Below are 25377 nucleotides of genomic sequence, written 5' to 3' on the forward strand. Positions count from 1 at the left end.
TGTGTACTGCTGGTAGGAATGTAAAATGGTGCAGGCACTATGGAAAACAGTTTAGCCTTCCCCCCAAAAATCAAAAGCAGAATTATATTACCCAGCCAAAAAAAAAAAAAAGGGAGGGTCTTGAGTAGATATTTACACACCCTTATTCAGAACACCATTATTCACAATAGCGAAAAAGCAGAAGCAACCAAGTGTCCACCAACAGATGTATGGGTAAATAAAATGTGACATATACAATCAGTGGGATGTTACCAGCCTTAAAAAAGAAGGAAATTTTGACACATGTTACAACATGTGTATGTCTGTGAAGACATTACATTAAGTTAAATAAGCCAATTAAAAGAGGAAAAATATTGTATGATTCTATTTATGTAAGGTTCCTAGAGTAGTCAAATACATAGAGACTGAAGACAGAATGGTGGTTGCCGGGGGGGGGGGGGGGCTGGAGGAATGAAATAGGAACTTAAGTGTTTAATGGACAGAGTTTCACTGAGGAAGATGAAAAAGTTCTGGACATATATGGTGGTGATGGTTGCACAACAGTGTGAATGCACTTAAAGCCACAGAACTATACATTTTTAAATGGTTAAAATGGTCAATTTTATGTTATATATATTTTAGCACAATAATAAAAAAACCATAAATGTTCATAGCAGTATTATTCTTAATAGTCAAAAGGGAGAAACCAACCCAAATGTTCATCAACTAATGAATGGATAAAATGTGGTATATCCATACAATGGAATATTATTCAGCAGTAACAAGGAATGAAGTACTAATACATGCTTTAACATGGATGAACCTTAAAAACAGATGGTAAGGGATGGAAGCCAGTCACAAAGGACCACATATTATAGGATTCCACTTATGTAAAATGTCCAGAATGAGCAAACCCACAGAGACAGAGAATAGATTAATGGCTGCCCAGGGCTGGGAGTAGGGGAGGCTAGAGAGTGATGACTAATAGGAATGGGGTTTCTTTAGGGGGTGATGTAAATGTTCTAAATTGTGATGATGGTTGCAAAACTCTGAAAATACTAAAAGCCACTGAATCATATACTTTAAATGGGTGAATTGTAGAGTATGTGAAGTATATCTCAATAGAGCTTTTTTTTTCTTTAAGCCAACAAGTGACTGAATGAAACTGTAACATAAAGCAAAGGGATGAATAAAAGATAACTACAAGAGAAGAGAAACACCACAGTTTAAATTCTTGCTCTGCCATTTATTATCTGTGTGACAGTAACACCTACCTACAGGGTAGCTATGAAAATTAAACAAAATAATACATAAAACACTTAGTACAGGACCTGCTACATGGTGGTCCTTCCCACCCTTACCCTCCTACCTAATGTTAAAAATTTCACCACCGGTTGTATGGATATAAATTCAGTGATAATTATATCTGAATTTTACAATCAGGAATTTATGACTCTCCCAAGTAGCAAATAACCTAAAAGTCACCAATTATATGCTACTTACAAAGCAATTTATTTAATTTTAATTCCAGTATAGTTAACATACAGTATAATATTAGTTTCAGGTAGACAATATAGTTATTCAACAATTCCATACATCACCCAGTGCTCATCACTAAAAGTGCACTCCTTAATCCCCATCACCTATTTCACCCGCTCCCTCCCACCAACCTCCCCTCTGGTAAACATCAGTTTGTTCTCAAGAGAGAAGAGTCTGTTTTCTTGGCTTGTCTATTTTTTTTCCCTTGCTGGTTTATTTGGTTTCTTAAATTCCATATGTAAGTGAAATTATATGGTATTTGTCTTTCTCTGACTTTTTTTCACGTAGCATTATACTCTCTAGCTCCACTGATGTTTTGTAAATGGCAAGATTTCCTTCTTTTTTATGGCTGGATAATATTCCATCGCATAGATATACCACATCTTCTTTATCCATTATCTATTGATAGACATTTGGGTGATGAAGCAATTTCAACTGTTAATTCACTGCCAGTTGAAACCTGATACAAGGGAAAGATAAACTTAAGTAGCTCTTTTTACCAATTATCTCTCAACTTCTTTTTCTCTACCCTTGTGTCTTCTTTCCTTACCTACCTGTCTTTTTACCTTATCCCTAATTTCAAAGTTCTATTCTTTCTTACACTGCTAATGACCATGAGAAAGGCAACATAACTTATTTTTTTCCATTATAATAGATGTTTAGAAAAAAATGATTTCTCACACAAGACATGAACCATTACCAGACTCTACTCAGCTAATCCACCGAAGTTCCCTAAACAAAAAGATGACCAAACTTAAAAGAGAATAAAAAGGAATGCAAGAAAGCTCCCACTTTCCCTTGTGTTAATGACTCTCATACTTGTTTACCTGGAGACAGAAGCCTGTGGCAACTGGAATTTCTCCATACTATCCAAAATCAAGTTCCACTACCAAAAAAAAATGCTTTAAGTTGATGTTAATGCAATTTGACATATTAAACTATGCTTCCAATTTCATATTCTCATTTCATTTCAGTGTTAAATAATAATTTACTCAAACTATTTTAAAGGACAATGACTTTCAAAGGGGCACATGCATAATAAATGCTTCCAGAATAAGATTCAGTAGAAGGATATGGTTAAGAAGCATAAACAGATGAACTGTCATTGTTTTGCTATGGTTCTGCATACTTTCAGATCAGAAAATTCCTACTAAAAACACTTCAATAAAAATTTATAAATGTTATCTCTATATAAGCTTTTAGTACAATTCTAACTTACCGTAACTTTTAAAAAGAACATACCTCTAAAGAAAAGTTGATACAGAAGCCCAGAAGCCTCTTCTCCCACTACAAACTCCTTAATGCCTAACTTAATACCTCCTTAATCCCTAACTGTATTGTCTTACTATATTTCACTTCAGAAGTGTTTACTGGACACAGTGCACTAAGTATGTTAAGTGCTTTTCCTCACAACAATCTTATGAAGCAGATATTAGTATCACCATTTTATAACCTTCATGAAAGGTAACACTTCAGAACCTTCAAATACATATCACAAGGAATAGCCATACTAGAAGGAGCCAAGCCAACCATCCCTCTTTCCTGAAACTCTCTGCTGGTTTCCTTAAGCCTATACTCAACTTGTTCTCTTCCCTCTTCTCCACCCATTCCTCCTGGTCTCCATGTGTGGCTCCTTTTTTTTTCTCCCCTTGAGTCATCTGTTCTCAATGTATACCCTCTCTCTCAACAAGATCATCCATTTTTGTGGCTTCATCTTATCTCTACTGATAACTGACTTCCAAATCTATAATTCCAAGTGTGTTCTCTAATCCAAACTATTCCTCAACATTTCTACTTCAAATACCTCAAATTCAACATGCATCAACCCTAACCCATCATTATCTCCAAAAAGCCAACTCTTCGAACCTCCTTACTAATTCCTATTAATTATAAACCACTATCATCCCTGCTTTAGTCACACAGCAATTTGTGTTGGATTTTCCTTTGAAATGTCCCTTGTTCACTCTTCTCTGTTCTACCAATACTGCATCCACTAAAACCCAAAGCCTCAACAATTCATCTAAATTACCATAAGAGCTCTTGGTTATTATTCACTCTAGTCTCTCTACTTCAGTTTATGTATACTAAATAGTCTTTCATTCATACAACATATTTAACAAAATGACTAGCATATGCTAAGTACTGACTGGGTGCAGAGGGATAGAACAGTGAGAAAAAGAGACCTCTCCTTCTAGAAGAGGGCAGAGCAAAAGCAAACAAAATGTTCAAATAAAAAATTAAAGGTTGTGATAAACATAGTGCTTTCAAAAAAGAGAACAGGAGGGCTACTTTAGATACTTAAGAGATGGATTTTTAAGCTGACATTTTAAGATGAAAAGGAGGCCGTAATGTAAATATTTAGAGTGGTCCAAGCAAAGGAAACCACAAAACACATAGGTTCTATGAGGGAAAAAGCTTGGCATATTTTTGAAAATCACCTAGTCTAATGTGGCTTGAGAATAATAAAGGAGAAAGTGATACAAAGTAAGGATGAAACAGACACAGGCCAATTTTATTCTATGCATTTAAAAAAAGTCATTTAAGAGTTTTAAGCAGGAGAGTTCTAATCCAGTAAATACCGTGAGAGACTGCTAGTGCTCCTTAAGGTCTGTGTTCCCCTCTCCTTCATTAGCATATGGCTATACTACATCTTCCAGCCACCGGCGTAGTTAGGTGGGATCAGGTGACTCAGTTCTGACCAATGGAAAATGGGTGAAAGTGATATATGCCACTTCCAGCCTGGGCCTAAAAACTTCTTCCAAAACGTCTTCTCTTTTCAAAACAACCCCAAAAGCCACATGGTGATAACAGTGATGACTTAAAAAGACAGAGGAGAGGCACCTGGGTGGCTCAACTGGTTAAGTGTCCAATTCTTGATCTCGGCTCAGGTCTTGATCTCAGGGTTTTGAGTTCAAACCCCACATTGGCCTTCACACTGGATGTGGAGCCTAGGAAGGAAGAGAAAGAAAAGAAAGAAAAGAAAAGAAAGAGAGAGAGAAAGAAAGAAAGAAAGAAGAAAAAGAGAAAAAGAAAAAGAAAAAAAAAGGATAAAAGACCCCGTGTCCCTGAATGACTGCATGGAACAGAGGTATCCCAACTCCTACTCCATCACACACATACACTGGGCTTTAATGTGAGAAAGTATTATAAACTTCCATTGTGTTAAACCACTAAGATTTGTTGCTTATTAGGGCTGTTAGCATATCATCACTAATACAGAAACCTTAAAAACATTTCTCTGCCTGCCCTATCAAGAATGAGTTAAAAGGAAAGGAAAAAAAACAACAGAAGTTTAAAAATCAGTTAAGACTCAACAACCACCCAATGAAACAACGAAGAACTTAAGTAGACATTTCTCCAAAGTTATACAAATGGACAACTTGGAGGATGCTCAACATCACTAGTCATTAGGAAAATGCAAATAAAAACCAGAATGAGTTAGTACCCTATATTCATCCATTAGGATGACTACTATCAGAAAGAGAGAGAGAAAAAAAAATAAGGGTTGGTAAGGATTTGGAGAAACTAGTATCTCTGTGCACTGTTAGTGGGAATATAAAATGGTACAAAGATCTTTCCTAGAGACAAATTTGTGAAGCATCCACCTATCAATACTATCTAAAATCACAGGACTGAACGAGATCACCTATGAGAGAGTACAAGAGAGAAATAATTCCAGGACAAAGTTCTAAAATGCCAATATAAAAAACTAAGCAAATGAAAGATATCACTAATTCAACTCTAATTTTTTTGCCAAATGCCTAAATTATATATACAGACATCAGGTATTCTATTGATTTCACTGTCCTAAAGGTATTCACTGTCCATCAGGTATTCTATTGATGTCACTGTCTATTGATTTTCACTGGCAACACCTCACCTGCTCAAATCTGGACTTACTGCTTTATCAGATAATCAGCATTTGGGGAGTCCTTTTTACTATGACCTTAGGGATGCCCTTTGTCTCTCGAGAATGTGATTTCCTGTTTTCTGTATCTTTCACCTTCTCTTTTAGGGAGGTTTTCTCTTTCCTTTTGCGGGTGGAGCAAATCACACAATAGCTTTCTGAAAAAGGAAGTAAGGAAGAGAAATTTTTGGAGACCTTGCATGTGTGAAAACATCTACACTCTAAACTTATGCTTAAAAATTTGGCTGGGGGGGTGCCTGGGTGGCTCAGTCAGTTAAGCATCTCCCTTCAGCTCAGGTCATGATCCCGGAGACACAGGATCAAGCCCCACGGTGGGCTCCCTGCTCAGCAGGGAGTCTGCTTCTCCCTCTCTCTGCTCCTTCTTTCTCTCTCTCTCTCTCTCTCCCTCCAATAAATAAATAAAATCTTTAAAAAAATAATTAAAAAATAAAAATTTTTAAAAATGGCTGGGAAAAGAATTCTAGCTTGGAAATCATCTTACCTCAGATTTTAAGAGCACTTCTCACTATCTTATGGCTTCTGAGGCTGCAGCTGAGAATACTCAGTCTCTGTAATGTGACCCATTTCCCCCACCTCTGGAAGTTTACAGGGATCTTCTTTGTCTTGTGTATTTCAAACTTTCAGGATATACCTCAGTGTCTATGTGTACTAGTTATCATCCCTGGTTTCAAACCTACTTCTCTACTCTGCTTTGAAACACTGGGGGGGGGTGGAACCCTGTAAATCACATTTCTCCTTTGCTAGCTGACTCCCTATTAGACTTGGAGAATCATGTAAGGGTCACAAGAAAGACATTAGAAGACTAAAGGAAGGAACAGGGAGATACTCCTTCAGGTCAGCATCAACCATCAACCAACAACCTTCACTCGCAATAACAAAGATTCCAGCAGGAGCAGTTGGCTCCAGTTAGCAATTTTTTGCTTTTGTGTTTTTCCTGCCATTCACAGACCAGCCTCATCAAGTCTCCTAAAATACTTTTACTTTCTGAGCAGGCAGAAGTCTAAGTTTCAGCTCCTTGGGGCCACTCTTCATGCTTCTAAATAATCCTAGTATCTTCTCTGGGGCTAGTAATTACTTCCTATAGTTACTATCCCTATGATACCTATGTGTTCCCTTATTGCCTTTTCAGTTCTCCAATTATCTAGTGTATTGGTTTCTGAGAGCTGCTGTAACAAAGAAACACAAACTGCACTGGCTTAGCACAAAAATCCATCTGACAGTTATGGAAGCCAAAAGTCCAAAATTAGGGCACTGGCAATGCCCTCCCTAAGGCCCTAGGGAAGGACCTGTTCCAGGCCTCTCTCCTAGTTTCTGGTAGCCTCAGGTATTCCCTGGCTTGTAGATGGCCACCTTCTCTCTATGCCTATCTGTGACCAAATTTCTATCTAGATTCCTCCACTGTTATTAAAGAATACAAGTCATATTGGATTAGGGCACACTCTACTGACCTCACTTTAATTTGATTACCTCTGTAAAGACTCTTTCTAAATAAGGTCACATTCTGAGGTGCTGGAGGGCTAAGACTTCAACACATCTTTTTGGGGTGACACAATTCAATCCACAACATGCCTAACAATTCTTTATATTAAATTCTGTTATAATAGGTGGTATGATCTCCATTTTTCTGACTAGTCCCAGATCGAGAGTATGCATTTATTTTCATCTGTTTTCCTGAATACCCAAGGGCCTCTCAATCTGCCAAATGATGTTCCTCAACTTGGGATTTTTCTTGTTTCATGAATATTTCTTCTCCACTCTTTTCTCTGTTCTCACTGGCACTTTTGTTAGATGAAGTTGACCTCCTGGACTGACCTTTTATCTTTTAAAACCTATTTTCCATATTTTCCTCTACTTCAACTTCCTTTCTTCTATGGAGTATTTTTTCTATTATTATGCTCTAATTTTCAAGAATTCTTTTTTATTCTGAAAAAAAAAAATGTTTTGGTCTCTTATAGTAAAAGCTTTCTTAATGAACCCCAGTGATCCTTGATTGTCTGCTCATATTTAAAGTAGGGCCCTTGGGGCAGCCTAGCTGGCTCAGTCGGTAGAGCATGTGACTTTTGATTTCAGGGTGGTGAGTTCGAGCCCCACATTTGGCAAAGAGATTATATAAAACAAATAAAATAAAAGGTCCTGGGCTAGAATGACTGCAAGCACAGAGATCATCATTCAGATCATCATGATCTAAGGCCAAAAATCAAAACAAAGCAAAACAAAACAAAAATGAACAAAAACTTGCTTGGATTGAATTACAATTATTAAAAGTAAATATGGGAAATGAACCAGACCACAAAAATGTAGATAGAACAGAGCCTCTGTGCCAAGACTGTTGAAGAAGAGCTAAATAAGTCTTTCAATCTTGAAGCTTCGCTTTCAAAATTCTGTTACATAGATCTAGACAAGGAACAAGAGTTCAAAAATGATCTGACTGATGACAAGGAGTTTGATATTACTCAAGTTGATACTCCTCCAACACTGGAAAGCATACTCAGTGAGGCTGATCAAAGAGGAGTCTTTTGTTCTTAAGGATCCTACATTGTTAAACATTGATACTATTGATTCTCACTCCTATGATACTTCGTCTGTGGCAAGTTCAGATAGTGGAGACAGTACCAACTTAAAAAGGAAGAAGAAATTACCAGATTCTTTTACACCGTATCAGTCATTTACGTGACATTCACTTTTGAAGGGAATTTCTGACCAGATAGTGTCTGCAGCTGACAAAGTGGATGCTGGCTTGCCTACTGCAATTGCAGTGTCCAGTCTGATAGCAGTGGGTACATCTCCCGGATTGTCTTTAATATGTGATTAGAATCAAGCTTTGCAACTGTCTGGGTAACAATAGTGCTAGAGGTCAGTATGGAGCCATCTCTGCCTTCAGTATTAACAATGACTACTCAAGACTTCTCTGTGGGTTTGCTAAAGGACATATCATGATGTGGGATTTGGCCAGTGGAAAATTTCTAACATCAATAAGAGATGCTCATCCTCCAGAATAGCAATATTGCATATTAAGTTTAGAGATGATACAACTCTTACAATTTGCAATGACAGCAGAGGCTCTGTTTTTGAATTGACATTTGAAGATTTTTTTTATTATTTGAGAGAGAGAGAGAGAGAAAGAGAATGAGGGAATCAGAGAAAGGAGGAGAGGAGGGAGGGGCAGAGGGAGAGAGAGAACCAGACTCCCCGCTGAGCAGGGAGCCCAACTCAGGGCTCAATCCCGGGACTCTGGGATCATGACCTGAGCCGAAGGCAGACGCTTAACAGACTGAGCTACCCAGGCGCCCCTTGAATTGACATTTAAGAGAACATGTGATTCTAGGGTCTGTTCAGTGATTCCAAGGGTGAAGTTTGCTGTATTGAGCCTCTCCATTCTAAGCCTAAGTTGAAAGATCATCCCATCACAGAGTTTTCCTTGGTCATGGCATTCTTAACAAAGATATTGGTCACTGGATTGAAACAATCCTTGAAAGTGTAGATGACTTTTCCCTATGGACAGATTCTCCCAGTGTTCCATTGCTGGCCTGGCACTTTGTGGCAGTACATAATTATGTGAACCCCATACTTGACTTCTGCAGAGATGTTATTCATTTGCTACTGGTTAAAAGATGAATCTGGAGTGGGGTACCTGGGTGGCTCAGTCGTTAAGCATCTGCCTTCAGCTCAGGGCGTGATCCCAGGGTCTCTGGATTGAGCCCCGCACCAGGCTCCCTGCTCCGCTGGGAGCCTGCTTATTCCTCTCCCACTCCCCCTGCTTGTGTTCCCTCTCTCGCTGGCTGTCTCTCTCTGTCAAATAAATAAATAAAACCTTTAAAAAAAAAAAAAAGATGAATCTGAAGCAATACAACTTACTTATAAACAAAAGCACCTTCACCTATACTATGACCTCATCAACTTTACTTGGATAAACTCATGTACAGTTGTGCTCTTGGACAGTGTGGAGAACTTGCATGTGATTGATCAGCTGACTCAAGAGGAATTGTAAACAGTAGAGATCTCAGAAGTTCAGTTGGTCTATAACAGCAGCCATTTCAAATCACTAGCCACCGGAGGAAATGTTAGCTAGGCACTACACAGCCACTAGTAGCTATGGTTGTCAAATCTTTTATTTGGGGACAAAATCTGTTTATGTGATGATGCCAAAAAGGTGGAAAGAGAGAGTGGATCATCTCCTGAAACAAGACTGTCTTACAGAAGCCTTGCCTCTTGCATGGTCTTTCCATGAAGGAAAAGCAAAAGCAGTAGTGAGATTATCAGGAGATGCCAGTAAGCAAAGGCTGTGGTTGCAGATCGGATGGTAGAAATCCTATTCCAGTGTGCAGATCAAGCTCTGAAAAAGTGTCCAGACCAGGGAAAAATCTAAATGATGGAGCAGCATTTTTAAGACAGGGTGCCTGTCACAGTTGATTACTGCCTGCTACTACGGCAAAAGAATCTTTTATTTAGCTAGATATAAGACAAATTGAGAATTCAGTGGCCGAAGGAGTATTTCTGGAGAGCCCTGAGCCATGTGTTTTAAGTGATAAATTGGTGGGGATACCCACCCCAGGTAACAAAAGACTTGATTGTTAATTTCCAAGATATAAAGTTAACAGAAAATGTGGAAGCCCTCATTGTACATATGGATATCATCAGCCTAGATATTCGACAAGTGAATTTATAGAAAATTTACTATTATACAAAATATCATTTCTTTATTGATTATACTTACCTGACTGACTGGGCCTCACCTACCTTCCATCAACTCCAATTATTTACTGAGCACTTTTGGTAAGACGTGTCTTAAACCTGTTCTTTTCAATGTATTTCTTAGGACTGTTCTTTAATGAATTCAAGATTATGAACTGCAAAACAAGAGTCTTCTATTTCTCTGCTATCCCCCAAAACACACAGCATAAGGTTTACATTTGGTAGTTGCTCAATAAATGCTTACTGATTAAAAAATAAGATAAAGTAAAGTAAAGTAAAGTAAAATAAAATAAAATAAAATAAAATAAAATAAAATAAAATAAAATAAAAGTAGGGCCCTAAAAGCTGATTGTGAATGACTTACAATTTTTTCCCCTTGGGCTTAGTTAAGAGAAGCATCTTCTAAATTGCTACTTGATTGATGGAATTCTGGGAGCAATATAGAAGAGGCCTTAGTAAAAGTCCCAACATTCAGTACATTTATTTAATTCAGATGTTTTCTATAGGATACCTGGTTTTCAATTATGTCTAGTGCCCACCCTTCTCTCAGAAACACTCTGTTTTGTTACCTACAGAGGATAAATCTTCAGTCTTCTGCTGGGGCAGTAAAGAAGGCAGACACTTAGCTATACAAATTGATGAAGAGATCTAGGTTTGAGCAGTTTTTTTTCCTTTTTTTTTTTTTGGTAATAGCTTACTGAGATATAACTCACATACTATACAACCGACTCATTTAAAGTGTACAATTCAATGGTTTTTAGTATATTCACAGAATCGTGCCAAAATCACAATTGATTTTAGAACATCTTTATCCCACCCAAAAGAAACCCATACCCTTGAGCACTCATTTCCCATTTCCTTCTAATCTCCCCTACTCTGAGCCCTAGGCAACCATTAATTTACTCTCTGTCTCTATATATTTGCTTTTTCTGGACATTTCATACACATGGAATCATAAATCTATGGTCTTTTGTGACTGGCTTCTTTCACTTAACATGTTTTCAAGGTTCATTCACGTTAAAATTTGTATCAAAACTTCATTCCATTTATTCCAAATAGTATTTCATTATGTAGATTTACATTTTATTTACCCATTTATCAGTTGATGGACATTTGGTTTGTTTCTACCTTTTGGCTATTATGACTGAGCTGCTACTTAAACAGACTTTCAAGCAATCTTTCTATTTTTAAGCAACACTCTCACCCCCTCTTCAACAAAAGTACCTGATGTTGCCAATTCATGAGCCTAAGTATTCTTTTCCATTTTTCCTACTTCCAGTTTAGGACTGAACATTTTTAAGCCTACTAGGAATTTTCTATCAGTCTGTTTGCTTTCCAGCTTCCAAATTTTATTGTTTCTCCCATTCTCTTTACCTGTGTAGTTAAAAATAACCTTTATTATCACCTTGGTGGGCTTTGGAGGGGAGTAAATGCATCTTTCACTCATCCATTTTTACCCGGAAGTCCCTTCAATTATTTTTATTCTTTATTATAACATATACATTTTAAGGCTCTGCACTTTGCTTTAACTATGACTTATCTCTGTATCTCTTAAGTTACATCATATTTTCATCACTGAGTTCAAAACAGTTGCATGTTATTTCTTTAATTCCTGGGTTACTTACTTAGGAGAGTGTATTGTTTAGTTTCCAAATAGCTGATAATTTTCTAGTTATTTTTTGTAATTAATTTCTGGCTTAATTCCAACATGTCAGAGCACATACTCTAGAATTAATTATTTCCATGTTTTTTATGGTCCAGCATATGTCAATTTGGGGAAAATTTCCACAGGCACTGGAAAAAAATCTGTATTCTCCAAGTGCTGGGTAAAATGTTCTATGCATATATCAATTAGACTCATCTGTTACTTACGTTGTTCAAATCTTGATTTTTTTTTTGTCTTAATGTTCTACTAATTACACAGAGGGCATGCTAAACTATCTTATACGTTGCTTATGGATTTATTGAATTCTTTTAGTTCTGTCAGTTTTTTGCCTACCTGGTTGGCAAAAATTAGAGTAATAATGCCATTAAGGAACACTATTTGTTGGTAAATGTGTAAATTGATGTTTTTCTGAAGAGCAGTCTGGCAATAACAAATTTAAAAACATATTTTGAAACCAGATATTTTACATCTAAAGACCTTAATGTGCACCAAACACTACTCAGCAGCCAAATGGAGTTATGAATCTTCATTTAAACCTTATAATAATCCTCTGATTAGGTATCATCCCCATATTAAGAGTAGAAAAATGAGGCTTATAAAGGCCTATGCTCAAACAAATAGTGATGAAGCCTATACTGAAATTTAAGCTGACTCCAGAATCTCTAAATTAGAAAATCTGTAGCATATGATCCTGTTTATTTAAAGTGAGTATGAGTCTGTATATTCACAGAAACAATTCTGAAATACACATATTGAAAAATAACAGTGATGGGGCACCTGGATGGCTCAGTCGTTAAGCGTCTGCCTTTGGCTCGCGTCATGATTCCAGGGTCCTGGGACTGAGCCCCGCATTGGGCTTCCTGCTCAGCGGGAAGCCTGCTTCCCCCTCTCCCACTCCCCCTACTGATGTCCCCTCTCTCCGTGTCAAATAAATAAATAAATAACAGTGATAAATACTAAAGACAAGATACCATTTAGAGGAATGAAAGATAATTATACAAGAAATCTGTGATGAGACTGCTCATACAATTAAGACTAAACATAATTGAGTTTTCTGTCAGCCAGAACTTAAAGACATTTTTTTCCCCTATAACAATGTAATCCTGTTTCTCCCACTCTGACATGTGGCTTACATTAATTCTCCCTCTCATTTCTGACATCAGGTAGAAAAATACAATTTTACATATACCTGTATATATGTATAAACACACACACACACACACACACATATATATATATATATGCGTATGACTGCCTAGAACAGCTTCCTGCCTAGAACCAAAATTATTCTGCCAGTTATGATTTACCAACTACAGAGAGGGCCGATAAAAATGACTCATTTAAAATATGACTTGAGCCTGTTGTCAGTATAACAACTGTCCCTTTCCCCGTTCTTCACGGTATACATGCCTAAGTTCTGCACTTACATGATAAGACAAAGAACAATGCATCCATATTCATATATATATATGTTCCATGGCTTATTTCTTCAACATTTTGCTTATCCTACTTTTTGAGATTTTACATTAAAAATCTCCATGGGGGCGCCTGGGTGGCATGGCGGTTAAGTGTCTGCCTTCGGCTCAGGGCGTGGTCCCGGCGTTGTGGGATCGAGCCCCACATCAGGCTCCTCCGCTATGAGCCTGCTTCTTCCTCTCCCACTCCCCCTGCTTGTGTTCCCTCTCTCGCTGGCTGTCTCTATCTCTGTTAAATAAATAAATAAAATCTTTAAAAAAAAAAAAAAATCTCCTATCTCTGATAATTGAGTATAACCTACCAATTCTTAGTCACAACTTCCACAACATGCACTAGACTAAATTAAAACAAAGAGCTTCAGGGGTGCCTGGGTGGCTGTCAGTTAAGCATCAGCCTCTGGCTCAGGTCATGTCCTGCATCAGGCTCCCCGCTCAGCAGGGAGTCTGCTTCTCCTTTTGCCCTCACCCCCACTCGTGCTTTCTCTCTCAAATAAATAAATAAAATCCTAAAAAAAAAAAAGCGTCAGGAAGTTCTACGATTACAAACTGAAGCTTGAGGGGGAGTAAAGTAGTCTAGAAACAGCCTTATTAAAGGAAATCAGAAACGTTATAACAAGGTAAAGCAACTTTTTCTCTAAAGGGCCAGATAGTAAATATTTTAGGCTTTGTGGGCCACACACAGTTTCTGTCAAGTATTTCTCTTTTCTTACAACCCTTCAAAAAAGTAAAATCATTTTTGGCTTCCTTAGGGCAGTACAAATAAGGTTTTTGGGAGGTTCCAATTAAAATAGTGGATTTAACACTAATAGGTTTTCTTTTCTTTTTAAGGAAATTAACACAGTAGGCAAAATACACAGGAAAGCAAGCAATAGCCACAAATTTTTGTAACCTAAAAAGACAGATGGACAACTGCTTACTACCTCAGTGAATTCCAGAAAGGTGAAGCCAAACCCAGGAGTTGAAAAACCCAATTTATACCTTGGAATCCTCAAGAGTCAGGAACTGGTGGCACCTGCTACTGCTTAAACTGAGAAAAGACAAGGTTAAATAAGGAAAAATGGGTGAAAGCTAAGAAGTAATTAAATCCTTTTAAGTTTCCTCCCCAAATCTACCTGATGGTTGGCTACACAACTCTGAAATGGGGTCACCAGATATAACTAAAAATCTGTGTACCCTACCAAAAATGGGGAATGAGAAATCCAGTCTCTCTCTCTCTCTCTCTCTCTCACACACACAGGGCAAACCTACAGCCCTCAAGAAGATTGTGTTTTCCCCCAAGAGGAAATACTTCCCAGACATAAAGGTTTTCTCAAAAAAATGGCTCACTTGCACCGCCATGCAATGAAGCTCAAAGTCTTCAAGACCCCATCAATTCAAGCTTTTAGTCTCAAGATAACATCCAAGGATTACTGACACCTGAAGCAAGCCTCCAACATAAAAGTCAGAAAACAATTTAGAAGAGAGTCTCCAAGAAGAAACAAGGGCAAAAAAAAGACACTTTTATACCCTTGGAAATTAGAGAAGAAAATGCATCCATGAAACTAGCAAAGGATAATCTCTATAAAAAAGAATTTTTAAAGAACAAAGAGTTCTTGGGAAATCAAAATCTTGCTGGCAAAAATGAAAAATTCAGCTAAAGGCTTAGGAAATAAAGTTAATGAAACCTCTCATACAACATAGAGCAAAAAGACTAGGAGATGAAAAAGAAAAAAGAAAAACAAATGTCCAAAGACTAGTCTGAGATACAAACAGAACTAGCAGAAATAACAGAAAACTTTGAGAGAGAGAAACAAAAGGAAGGAGAGGAAACTACTATTAAGGACTGAATAGTGTCTCTCTGCCACTGCCCCATTATGTTGAAGCCCCAACTCCCAAAGTGACTGATTTTGGAGATAGGTACTTTAGGAGGTAACTTAGGTTAAACGAGGTGTCATAAGGGTGGGGCCCTAATCCAACTAACCGGGTATCCTCATAAGGGGAGGAGGAGAGAGTTAACTCTCCATACAGAAAGGCTTTGTAACAGGACACAGTGAAAAAGCAGCTGTCTACAAGCCAGGAAGAGATCTCATCAGGAACCAACCCTTGATCTTAGACTTCTCAGCATTCAAACTTAGAAAATAAATTTTTGTTGTTTAAACCACCCAGCCGGTGGTATTTTGTAATGGCAGCCCTAGCAGACTAATATAATCATTAATGAAATAATACAAGAAAATTTCCCAGAACTGATAAATGTAATTTTGCAGGTCTGAAGGCACAGTGAATATCCAGGAAAACAGACAAATACAGATGTATGCCAAGTCACACCATCATAAAATTTCAGAATACAAGAGATACAAAATTCCAAAAAAGCAAAAAAAATTGGGATCCGGAATCAGAATGTTTTCAAAATTCTCAAAAGGATCACAAGCCAGAAAACAATGGAGAGATGCCTTCAGAATTCTGAAAGTAAATTATTTCTAAACTAGAATTCATTACCCACCAAAATCCCATGGGAAGACCACAAAAAAAGAGGGCATTTTATTATGCAAGATCTCAGTCTTTCACAGGAATTGACTATGGGATATATTCCATCAAAGGAAGGGTCAAACCAAAAAAAGAACTACATGATTCACAGAAAATAGGAGATTTAACACAGAAGAAAGACAAGGGGAAGTCACTAGTCTTATGGTAAAGGAAGAAATTCCAGAAAACTACTATGGACAAGACAGAAAGCTGCTCCCAACAGGTCCAAAAACTGGTAGACAAGAAAGGAGTAACTTTACTCCCAGGTATACATACACAAAAGAAATGACTGTTACGCCCACTGGAAGACTTGCAGGTAAATGTATATAGCAGCTTTATTCACAATAGCTAAAAAACTAGCTACAAACCAAATATCCATTAATGGTGAATTTTTTTAATTGTGTATTTCATCCAACAGAAAACTACTATCAGTAAAAAAGACCAACTACTGCTGTACCCAACATCATAGGTGCATCTCACAAACACAATATTAAGCAAAAATAGTCACCCACAAAAGACTGTATACTTTATGGTTCCATTAAGTTCAAGAACAGGCAAAAATGATATAGGTCACAACAGTGATTAATTTTGGGGGATAGAAAATAGTGATTGAGAAGACACATGAGAGAGCTTTCTGGAGCGCTGGAAATGTTCTATACCCTGATCTGGGTGAGGGATGCAAATATAAAAACTCACTGAGTTGGGGGCGCCTGGGTGGCTCAGTCATTAAGCATCTGCCTTCAGCTCAGGGCATGATCCCAGCGTTCAGGGATAGAGCCCCGCATCGGGCTCCATTCTCCGCTGGGAGCCTGCTTCTTCCTCTCCCACTCCCCCTGCTTGTGTTCCCTCTCTCACTGTCAAAAAAAATAAAATAAAATCTTAAAAAAAAAAAAAAAAAACTCACTGAGCTATTCAATGAAATTTGTGTACTTTGCTATTTTAAAAAATTTAAATGATACTTTCTCTAACAAGTTTTTAAAGAAATCAATGACATTTTCAATTGCATCATCCCACAACAGTAATTAATCAAAGGGGAAAAAAAATCTAAGGCTTTGCATACAAAGATCTTTATTTCAGAATTATTTTTACTAGGGAAAAAAACACCTGGAAAAAATATTTAAATAAACGAGTCCCATGCAAACCCTGAATTTTTCTCGAGTGAGAAGAGAAATTATTTGGTCTTTTTTTTTTTATTACCAGCAGCCAAACTTAACATTAATTAACCTAAGGGAGCCATCTGCCCAGCGGGAAGAGCATGTTCACAGGTTCCAAGGCAAAAAAAATCTTGGCCTTTGAAAGGAAAAGGAGGGGAAAGGGAAAATGGCAAGAGATGCAGCTAGAAATGGGCAAAAGCCAAATCACGGAAGGCCTTCTATATGGCCTTTTTAAGGATACGGAGGGGTGCCTGGCTGGCTCAGTCGGTGGAGCGTGCAACTCTTGTTCTCAGGGTTTTGAGTTCGAGCCCCACACTGGTTGCAGATATTACTTAAAAATAAAATCTTAAGAAGGAAAAAAAAATATGGAAAAGAAATGGGAAAAAAAAACATAGAAAGATTAAAGTAACTGACTTCCCAGGGCAGAATTCTGGGGGGAAGGGGCTGTACACAAAGTATTCTAAATGTTTCTAAACATAAAAAATGTTATCATGCAAGAACATATAGTACCTGGAAGCAATAAAAAATTTCTAAGGAAAATTTTTCAAAGTCTTATTTAATTAAAAGAATGTTTTTGTGGTAAATATAAATTTTTGTTTTGCTGGAATGCCCCAAAAATACAAGGGCATATTAAATTCTTTGTTATATCAATTATTTGAGTTGATCTAAATACAACATGATTTGGAAAATAAGTACTGAAATTTTTGGAAGGCTGATTCTAAAAAAACAAAAAAAGCTTTTTAGATGAATCCATTTTTTTTTTTTTAAAGATTTTATTTATTTGACAGGCAGCGAGAGAGGGAACACAAGTAGGGGGAGTGGGAGAGGAAGAAGCAGGCTCCCAGTGGAGGAGCCTGTTGTGGGGCTTGATCCCAGAACACCAGGAATCACACCCTGAGCCGAAGACAAACGCTTAACGACTGAGCCACCCACGTGCCCCTAGATGCATCCATTTTTTAAAGGCTATTCTCCACATGATCTTAGCCAAAAGGCCGAGAAGCGATTTTTAAAGGCTATTCTCATTGCTTTATTCATTTGGTCTGTTTCAACAAAAGCAGAAATTATTCATACCATACTTATGTCCAATTCAGCAATCCTTAAATACAATTTCAGGAATTAGTAATGAGAGAATCAGTGTTTTAATGGTTTATTTTAGCAGATAATTTATTTAAACAAAAAACAAGCCATCATAAACAAAAAATAAAAGAAAAACAGCTACTAACCTGTTTAAAACCAAAAGGGTAAAACATTTCTCCCAGAAATATTTCACCTGATAGTTTTTTATGCTACCTTACATTACACTATTCAACTCTTGCTACGTAAGTGTAAAAGACAAAACAAAACAAAAAAACAAAAACAAAAACACCAAGACAATCCCATGCTGCAGAACACTTTAGTTAAAGAGGGAAAAAAAATGTCAAGAGCAAATATAAAAAAGCTCTGACTACCGAAACTGAACAAATGTTTTCAGAATATTTTGCTCAATAAACAGATTGCTCAATAATCAGGTTTCTGACAGATGAACAAGAGGACAAAGCAGCAATCAGTCTCTTTGAATTAAGAGATTCAAACAAACTAAACTCAAGGAGTAAAAATTCTAAGAGAGCCATTCACTTTTTAATGAATCATGGGTCAACTATAGAAATGACAATATTATTTTTGTTAATGCTGTTAATACATCTAACAAGCATAGAAAAAGACTTTAAATCAGTTTTAATGATTTAAACAATCCAAGTCATGAAGATCCCACTGCCCTCACATACAAATTTTTAATCTATGGAAGGTATAAAGACACAAAATGCAAAGTAAAGTGAAGCAAACAATTTAAAAAAATGCATTCCAAGAGATGAAAAGTAGTATAGCTTCTTAGGAAATAACACGGGGAAAAAAGTTTTTTTAAAGAATACACAGACCAAGGGGCACCTGGGTGACTCAGTCAGTTAGGCGTCTGCCTTGGGCTCAGATCATGATCCTGGAGTCCCAGGATGGAGCCCATATAGGGCTCCCTGCTCAGCGGGGAGTCTGCTTCTCCCTCTGCCCCTCACCCTGCTGGTGCTTTCTCTCCCGCACTTGTTCTCTCTCAAATAAATAAACAAAATCTTACCCAAAAAAAAAGAATACACAGACCTTAAGTTAAGAAATCAAGGTGTGAGTTTCAGCTCTGCCACCAGCATTAGATGTGTGAATTTTTGTGCAGCTATTCTGTATGGCTTTCATTTTCCTTACCTATAAAACAAAAGGTTGGAATTCCAACGTTCCCACAGTATTGTTCCATGATATTATGATACAAATCCACATAAAGCTCAAAAAACAAAAACAAAACAAAACAAAAAAAACCCAAGGAATGATAAAACAGTAAGGGCAATGGGTTCAAAGGAAAGCAACAATACAGAAAACTGAAGGACCTGGAAGGCTGCACTGACTTCAGGACCAAAAACGAAACTTCAACAAAATATGACTTCATTTGCTACTTTGGTAATTTGGGGGGTAGGGGACTTCTTTTAAAGAATAGGCAGGCTATGCACAGGCAATCAAATTCTCAACAAAGGTAGAAAAACTCAGAATCTGAATGAGGATGAGATTGGTTTAGGATGGACAGCTCCCACAGAGAAATAGTGCTGTCGTAAGAAAAAAAATAGGTTTTGAGCAGACTACTAGAAGACTAGGAATTCGGAGGTATACTCTGTAGATAATAGGAAGCCATTGCTAGTTTCAGCGAGGGACATGGGGAATACATAATTTTAAGATTAAGGTGGAAGGCAGGACACACTGGGTAGGGAGAAAGAGTAGGCCAGAAAACGCAATTACAAGCTAGTGGAAAGGAATATATCTCAAAGAAATTACCAAAAAATGGCTGACAAAAATTAGCCAATGCTATGTGGATACGGGATGTCAAAAACAAAACCGAGGTTTGTGTCCAGGTAGCTGCAAGCATAATATTACCAAACAAAGTCAGCCTATGGAATCAGTAAAATAAGGATCATCCAGATAGAATTATTGTCTTAATTAAATAATCTTTAAGAATTAGTTGTCTTCCTGAGGCGCCTGGGTGGCTCAGTCAGTTGAGAGACCAACTCTTCGTTTTGGCTCAGGTCAAGATATCAGGGTCCTGAGATCCAGCCCAAAGTCCCATCGGTCATGCTCTGTGCCCAGCAGGGAGACCCTTTCCCTCTCCCTCTGCGCCTCCCTCCTCCTCACCCAAATGAGCAGGCAGGATGATCTCTAAATAAATAAATTTTTAAAATAAATATCAGTTGTCTTCCTAAAACAGCACACCCAAGTATTTATGAAGAATTTGTTAAATGCTTAGTGCTTTCACAAGTTTCCTCCAATTTTACTTATCGACTAAATAACAAATCATTTAGTCTTCTGATGTAGGTAGGGAATATTTGGTATTTTTCCGTATTATAAAGGTAAGTAAACTGTGAAAGTTATTAAACTATGATACTATGATAAGAAAAAATGGACTACATTCTGTATTTATTAAATTAAGTCCTCCTGACAAGTGATTTATAACAATAATCACATTAAATCTACCTTCAGTTTTTGGCAAGAAAGTTCTCAAAGGTCCAAAAGAAAAATAAACCCAGGGGCATAAAGTACCATTCAGTATCTAACAAAACATTCCGTGTGTGCTTCAAATTTTATTTACGTGGACCTGAAAGCACTGGTAAAATCTGGACTAAAAGATAATGCATAGAAAAATAAAGTGAACAATTTAAAATTTAATATGTGAATAAGCACAGCCGAATCTTGAGCACTCTGCGAATAGGGTTTACAGATATTATAGCTAATTTCTCCAGATCACAATTTTCCCAAAAAAGAAAATTTCAGACTCTATGATCAGGATGGAACGAAACTACTATTAATCAACCAATGCATATTTCTTGTTACTATCAAACCGTGATGGGAGCCTACTTAAGAATTGAATATAACTGGCAATTATCAAACAAAACCTTCCTCTTGGATTATTTACCCATTTACTTTGTGACCTCGATGAAGATTAAGATTTTAGGAACAGTGCTTTCCAGGTGTTTAGTAAATTGTATAGTTGGTTTTTCATTAATCTACCAAAATAAGACTTTTCAAAATGAATACCTCTTGCAACATTTACCCGTTTTGACCACTGAGCTTCTTTGCTCACCGCCCAAGATGAGATTCGAAAATTCTCAACTTCATTCTTTCTTAACTCCTATGTTTTCTTACCAAATCTAACGGGTAGAATTATTTTTAGGTGACCAGCTCATCGTTCGACATTAAGTGAGCGCCTATAAGGTTACAGTTTTCAGCCCTAAACAAAATCCAGCTTCCCGAGCTTCTAACGGCAAATTTAACTTTTATGGAAACACCACAAAATGTCACGAAACCAAGTACTGAGATAATTTTTTTTTTTTTACCGGATATATTACACTTAAGTCAAAAGCTCACAGCCAGCCGAAGCAACAAGCAAGCGTACGAAACTACAGCAGGTCCACAGGATTAAAATAACCCAGATTTCCCGAGAACGAGGGAAACTGCTGCGGCGGGGGGCACAGGGCGCATCCCAGGATGTCCACCCTCAGCACAGGTTACCGCCCCCTCCCCTCCTGGAGGTGAGCGCGCCGCTTCCCTCTTCTACCACGTCCCTACCTTCCTCGCCTCCGATTACGCCACAACAGGCAACAGGACTTTTTAGCGAGAAAAAGAACCAGGAGAGCGCGAGCGCCGTACACTCGACCTCCCAGCCTCGCAGGAGCGGCCAGCCAAAGCGAGGCCTGGGGCTGCGCGGTCCAGGGCACAGGCCAGAGGGTCGCGCGGAGCCGCGATGCAAACGCCCAGACCCGGCGGAGCGGCCTCCCCGCCCCCTCCGGCTCAGCTCAGGGCCGGCAGACGGCGCCCGGGGGGCTAACTTCGCCGGAGAAGAGGAAGCGACGCAGCGAGTAACAGGCTGTGTGGACGCATGGGGAAAGGAAAGGCTGTCTGTGCTCTGCCTACCGGCGGGACCTTCTCACCTTCCCTCTGCCGGGTCCGTGCGGCCCCAGCTCACCTGAGGAGGGCACCGGGAGACCACCGCGGCCGCCGCGATGGCCGTTACGGCACGAGGCCTCCGCTCTGCCGCCGCGTAGCTCTCGGGAGAGGGGCGGGACGCGCGCGGCGGGCGGGCGGGGCTCCGGCGCCGACTGGCCGGGAGGCCGTAGGCGGATCCGCGCGGGCAGGAAACCCCCTCCCGGCGCAATCCGATAGGTTCAGTCGCTCCCTTCTCTCCTATCCCTGAAGCGAGAGCTGTCTGCGCCGCGCTCGGATTGGGCCAGCCCTCCTGTCAATCAAGTGCTGAGCTGGGCGTGGAGCAAACAGGCTGTTCTGCAGAGAGTGAGCGAGAGGCGAAGTGGCTGGTCTGACCCTGGACCATGTCGTTTTTGCGTCTCCGGTTGCTGTAGCTGATTACTTTGGGCCTTCCTCCTCAGCGCCACGTTAGGGACTCCACAGCAGAAATTACTGCTTCTTGAGTTCAGCCCCAAATGTTCTGGGAGCTTCCTCCTGGTTTCTGCACCTGAAGAGGGTCTTGCCGACAGAAGGTTTTTAGGGGCAGGGAGAGAAAACGAAAAACAAACCAAAAGGCCTGGAAATAGGAACCTGAGAGAAAAATGTAAGATGTGTGGTTAATTTGAGCCACAAACCAGAATAAGCTGAGTCTGAGGGCCTTCCAAGTGCCACGGTGCGTGGATAGCTTCCAGTCTCAGCTGCGGTAGCCATGCCGTGAGGAGGACAATGACCTTCGGTGCCAGGCGTGCCCATGCTTAGCGGCCCGGTCCCAGCCACCTGCAGGGTCATCAGTAAGTTGGTTCTCCTCACGCCAGTACTGCAGCCCCCCACCTCAATCTGCCTCATGCCTTCTGAAACATCTTTATGACTCCCCTCGGCTTAGGCGTCGCCTCCTCAGGGAAGCCTGCTGGGTTAGATACCTTTAATGGAGCACAGATATTTTTTCCAAACAAGCTGTTGAGTTTGTCCGTATCCCTACCTAGTTGGTATACTCATTAAGTCAGGAACCATGTCAGTATTTTTCCCCACTGCCTACTACATAATAAGTGATAAGTAATGTTTAAGGCATTAATACATCTCCATTGCCTTCTTTAATCCTGGCCCTAACTGTAAGTCCAAAGGGTTCACACTTTTCTGCATTTAACTTCAAAATTATTCATTTGAGTTCTGATGTCTGTGGTTTGGTTGCCATTATTTAGGATCACAAAGTCAAGCACAAATCGCCTTCGCCCCCTTCCTGGCTTCAAGTTGGCTCTGGCAAATAAACCATGAAACTCTGGGCAACAGCTACTCTATGTCTATATCCCATTATTAGCATCCAAAGTGAATAATGTAAGTGAACTTTAAATTTGTTCTGATGGTCTAAATTCCTTTGCATATTTATCATGGCTACTATGGACTGAGTTAGTCCCCTCCCAAAATTCGTATTTTGAAGCCCTAACCCCTAATGTGACTGTATTTGAAGATAGGGCCTTTAGGAGGTATTTAAGATTGAGATAAGAGTGGGGCCCTAATCCTGTAGGATTGGTGTTCCTGTAAAAAGAGACAGCAGAGAGTTTGCTCTCTATCTCCACCATGAGAGGAGGGAGAAGGGGGCCACGTGCAAACCTGGAAGAGAGCTCTCACCTTTAATTGACCATGCTGGCACACTGATGTGGGACTTCAGCTTCTAGAACCAGGAAGAATTAAATTTCTGTTGTTGGTATTTTGTTATTGGCAGCTCAAGCTAATATAATAGCTTTATTTGTTGATACATCTTATATAGTTTATGGATTGAGATGCTATTATATTCATTTTTTGAGCTGGAGAAATGATTATCCAGAGGTGAAAACTGTTTCTCCAAAATCATGCAACAAACTGTTAGCAAAACCTGGCTCAGTTCAATTCTACTTACATATTTAACATGTGATGGGTTGGGAGTGTTAATACAACAGGTGAAGTGGTTCTTGCCATCAGGTAGCTTATACCACTGCTGTAAGTGGGGAAAATAAACCCAGAAAAATATGCCGAGATCATAAGTTGAAATTTTAAACTTATGAACCAATGGTCTGAACAGACCCTTCACAAGATTTTGATCTAGATCTCTTGACTACTGTGGGCCACCTAACCTATTTAAGCAATAGAAGAAACAAGGGAAAGAGATTTCTTTTAAAAGGGTTTTTAGTTCCCTGTAAACATGCGTTTTCCTTTTAGTTTTCCTTCTTTAAGTTTCCCCATCACCCATTCTTACCAGGAAATCTGAAAGAAAGAAAGAAAGAAAGAAAGAAAGAAAGAAAGAAAGAAAGAAAGAAAGAAAGAAAGAAAAGAAAGAAAGAAAAGAAAAGCTCAAAAAACATGAAAAGGAGAAGGAATTGAAGGAAAAAAACAAATAGCAATGAAACAAGAAAACACTGGGTAGAAAGGTAGATAGGCAAAAGTCATATAAAATGGCAGCATGGTGACTTAGAAGGAATGGAGTGCATGTTCTTATGGGATGGGAGTTGTCCCAGAGACTTCCTTCCATACACCCTGTCTCCCCAATTTCCAAGTATAAACACGCACGTGACTTCTTCCTCTCTTTTAGCAGAACTCAAACCAAAAATGGGAATCACCCCTGCTCATTAGTGTTGAATGGACCAGGGACTAGCCAGAATCAGGTGACAATAATATTTAGAACAAAACTTATGACCTATGGATTAGAAATGGGGCTTTGGCTAGGGATAGCTGATCTGTCTAGGATAAAAACATGTAGGCAGCTCACTTCATTAATCCTGAAGGAAAGGATTCGGGAAGACAAGGAAGGGGAAAATGAGCCTCCATGTCTCAAGATCTTTCCCAGGAAACTTGATAGCTTATAGTTAGAAATGATTAGAGGATGATCTGGTTTAACATCACTGCCAGGTAGGACTGTTTACAGCAACAACAACAAAAAAGCCCTACTTACTAATCAACAAGAAATAACTAATCACTTGACTGTGAAGTATAGAAATTAGTGGACCCTGGGAACTAAATTTAATTTCTGGACTGAGTGTTGTTATGCCTTTATTGGAATTAATTCAACAAAAATTCACCGAGTCCACTCTGTGGTAGGCACTATAATAGATGCTGGAAATCTAAAGATCAGCCTTAACTGAAAGGAGCTCAATCCAGTGTCAGAGAATGAGATTTAAATATATTTATTATTAACATAGTTAAGACAACTATAGATATGGGCAGGGAGACATTAAACCACAGGGGGAGTCGTGTGGTCAGGCTAGTCAGGCAAATAAGCAGGCAAAGATGAGATGGGTTTTCCACATAGAGGGGCCTGCATTTAAAAAGGTATTACACAATTGAAAAGGTATTACACAATATTGCTGGAGCGGAAGATGACTAGAAAAGTAAGCAATAGCAGGTTATAGAAGTTAAGGACCTTAGCCTTTATCCTATAGGTGATAAGAA

The 25377-nt window shown here is 38.8% G+C and overlaps 1 protein-coding gene and 2 pseudogenes across 2 annotated transcripts in view; 2 read left to right on the plus strand and 1 right to left on the minus strand.

The window, feature by feature from the left end:
* NCK1 (NCK adaptor protein 1) overlaps window positions 1-22088 on the minus strand; it is a 76609-nt gene extending 54521 nt beyond the window's left edge. The window contains exon 1 of one of the 2 annotated variants that reach the window (XM_040636779.1): window positions 21962-22088. The gene's annotated coding sequence lies outside the window, so the exon portion shown is untranslated. Of the gene's footprint in view, window positions 1-21926 lie in introns of both variants that reach the window. The other variant, XM_040636778.1, reaches the window with a different exon arrangement.
* Window positions 7198-8445, plus strand: LOC121099768 (annotated as a pseudogene).
* LOC103678803 lies at window positions 9264-10304 on the plus strand (annotated as a pseudogene).
* Window positions 22089-25377: the final 3289 nt, after the last annotated feature.

Source organism: Ursus maritimus, unplaced genomic scaffold (assembly GCF_017311325.1).
Source record: "Ursus maritimus isolate PB19 unplaced genomic scaffold, ASM1731132v1 scaffold_20, whole genome shotgun sequence".
NCBI lineage: Eukaryota > Metazoa > Chordata > Mammalia > Carnivora > Ursidae > Ursus > Ursus maritimus.